Genomic DNA, 3,388 nt, shown 5'->3' with positions numbered 1-3,388 from the left:
TGCTTCCGCAGCTCCTCTGTCTCTCAGTGTGCTTTTCTTTCCTTCTGGTTGTAGAATTTACACTCAGCCAGCCTTCCGGTAGTTCTGGATGATGTCCGTTTTGTCTTTTTGTTGTATTTTTCAATTGTTGTGGGAGGCAGCAATTCCCCGGTGTTTATCTATGCCGCCATCTTAGTTTCTCCAGATCTTTTTTAATTAAATTCAAAATATCATGGCAGTTAACTGGCTAAATTATTTATTACTAATATTAGTATGTAAAGTAGTAACTACATGATTAAATAAAGGCTTTACTCATACTCGGTTCTTTTTAAAAGAATCGTGACTGTTTAACCCGAAATAAAAACAATGTAGTGTGTGGTTTAAAACAGGTGTAGAAATAAAATTTGTGGCAATAGCACAAAAGCTGGGAGGGGAGACATGGAATTATAAGATTTTTAGACTGTAAGTGAAATGTTATCACTTGAAGGCAGACTGATAAATATTTACACTATAAACTCTAAAGTAACCTTTAAAATAGCAAAACGGAGTTACAGAGGGTTTCCGAGATAGCCTGTAGTAATGTCTACTAGACTGGAAAGCATTGGTTCTTCAGACGCCCCAGCACCTAACGTGCATAACACAAAAACACTCAGTAAGGTGTTTTCATAAAGGTGCCAACCTCCTTGGCTCTCAGCACCGCAAGCAAATTGGGTTTTGAAATTACAGTTTTCTTCATCAGGGCTTCTGCCTCCACTAATTTCAGTCATTGGATGGAGCTCAATAGAAAATTTTATGTCCCAGTCCAGAGTAACCCTTCCTCGTACATATGAATTGTACAAAGTGCAATTTCACTCGGGCAGGAACTGAATGTTTTTCAAATGTTTGTCCTTCAGCCCCACAGAGCACTCTTCATTTTGATTTGTAGCGCAACTTAGAAGTTCACTAAATATTCGCTGAATCCATCAATGATTGGCCACATGTTATTTAAAGCCTACCATTTCCCATTCTCTAACAGTGAATAAAAATACACTCATTACTTCAGTTATTTACTCAGTGTCAGGGTCCCTTCTCTGAAGAAGTTCTGAGCACTTTTTTTGTTGTTGTTGTTAATCCTCACCCAAGGATATTTTTCCATTTAGTTTTAGGGAGTGGAAGGTGGAGGGAAAAGCAGAGAGAAACATCGATGTGAGAGAAACACATCAATTGGTTGCCTCCTGCCCAAGCTCTGACCAGGGCCCGGGCCTGCGTAGGAGCCTGCAACCAAGGTATGTGCCCTTGACCAGAGTCAAACCCAGGACCCTTTGGTCCAGGCCAATGCTCTATCCATTGAGCCAAATTGACTAGGGCTAAACAAATTTTTGAAGGACTAAAGGGGTGGAGAAAATAGAGTTCAGCGACTTTCATTCTCTCACAAAAGACTTCAATAACATGCATCCTCTAGAGAAATTTATTTTCCTTCTCAGTAAGGTGCAAATAAAAATGTTTTCAAATTCATATAGTTCAATTTCTTGGGCTGTTTCTCTACCTTTAAAGTGTTATAGGCCTTGCTCTCTGCCTCTAACTTTGAAAATAGTGACTGGGGGTGGGAGGTTGAGTAGGCATGGGGTGAGGGCTGGGCTGTGGTTCTCTGACCTTTCTCCATGGACTCCTCATCTCTAATCTTTAAATATTGGAGCCCCAAACTTTCCATCCCAGGATATCTTTGCTTCCAACTCATTGCACACTTGCTGGAGAAACCTCATTGATTTGGGGGCTTTAGCTGCCACCCATATGTAGATGACATCTAAATCTAATTTTGGCCCAGATACCACTTGTAAGTATGAACTCTCCAATTGCAGAGGTTCTCGGGTGTCACACCCCAAAACCAGAGAGGAGGGAGCCCGATTCCTTGCAGGGCCATGTGATTCCACCTTCCGCTATGGGTTACATTGTTGCTGGGGCACTGCCGGCCCTGAATCTGGTTTACTGCACAATTGCCAGTGGAGACACCCTCCTGGATATCTTAACCGTGGAGCAAGGATTGGCAAACTAGCTTATGGTCCATGTCTGATCTGACATCAGTTCTTATACAACCTGCAAGCTAAGAATGGCTTTTACATTGTAAGTGTAGCTATGTTCCAGGAGCACCTAATTTATGGACAATGAAATTTGAATTTCATGTCTTGATTTTTGTCAACCACTTAAAAAAAAGAATGACAACACAATGTGCTACCAGTGGAATGAGAAGGGGCAAGGAAAAGCCTGTCTGTAGTGGTGAAAAGGGCATGGCAGTGTTCTACCTACCTATCCTATATAATAAAAAGGTAATATGCAAATTAACCATCGCACCATCATAAGATGGCCGCACCCACAGCAGAGATGGGGTTCCCGTAACACAAGATGGCTGTACCCACAGCGGAGGCAGGGTTCCCATAATGAGCCATAACAAGCAATCAGTAGGGACCTGAGGCTGTGCGCCCCCGCCTGGTGGGGCTTGATGGGGAACCTCAAAGTGTGCCCCCCGGCCCAGGCCGGAGCCCTCAAGCCATCCCCCTTGCCCCAGCACCGGGCCGAGGGACCTAAGACCGCACCCTGGTGCTGGGCTGGGGACCTGAGGCTGCGCGCCCCCACCCAGTGGGGCTTGATGGGGAACCTCAAAGTGTGCCCCCCGGCCCAGGCCGGAGCCCTCAAGCCATCCCCCTTGCCCCAGCACCGGGCCGAGGGACCTAAGACCGCACCCTGGTGCTGGGCTGGGTGATCAGAAACCCAGGTGGCAGGCAAACCCTGGATCAGAGAAATGGGGCTGCTTTTGCCCGTCCCACAGCCGGTGGTCGCAATCAGAAGTGCTGCCTTGCCTGCAGCACCGTGATCAACCATCGCGATAGGAGAGCCGGGGCACAGGCAAGGCGGCACCCGGACACCCTAGCACCTGACATGCAAAGGTCGGGTGGTCGCAATCAGAAGTGCTGCCTTGCCTGCGGCACCGTGATCAACCATCGCAATAGGAGAGCCGGGGCGCAGGCAAGGCAGCACCCAGACACCCTAGCACCTGACATGCAAAGGTCAGGAATGAAATGACTTTTCCCAACCACATCTGCAAATATCCTGGGGAAGGCATCACTGAAGAGTTCACAACAACTGTCTACTTGGCAAGGAAGAAAACAGTTGGCAACAGAAACAATCCCTTACATCAAAGTTAAGGTCCCTCTGAGTAAAAAAGAATATTTCCAACGTAAAGGAGGGAGCAGGCAAAATAATATGTTTCTCATGACTTCCACTAAAGTTTGAGCATATGACAGAGTCCAAACAAACATACTAATTAAAACACACAGTGGAAATTCAAATGACCCGAATCAACTATCACTGTTTGTTCCAATAGCAGCAATGCTTATGTGATAATATAGTTTAACAAACATACAAATCAAATCAT

Source organism: Myotis davidii, unplaced genomic scaffold (genome assembly GCF_000327345.1).
Source record: "Myotis davidii unplaced genomic scaffold, ASM32734v1 scaffold46, whole genome shotgun sequence".
In the NCBI taxonomy this organism is placed as follows: Eukaryota; Metazoa; Chordata; class Mammalia; order Chiroptera; family Vespertilionidae; genus Myotis; species Myotis davidii.
This window is presented reverse-complemented; position numbering follows the sequence as displayed.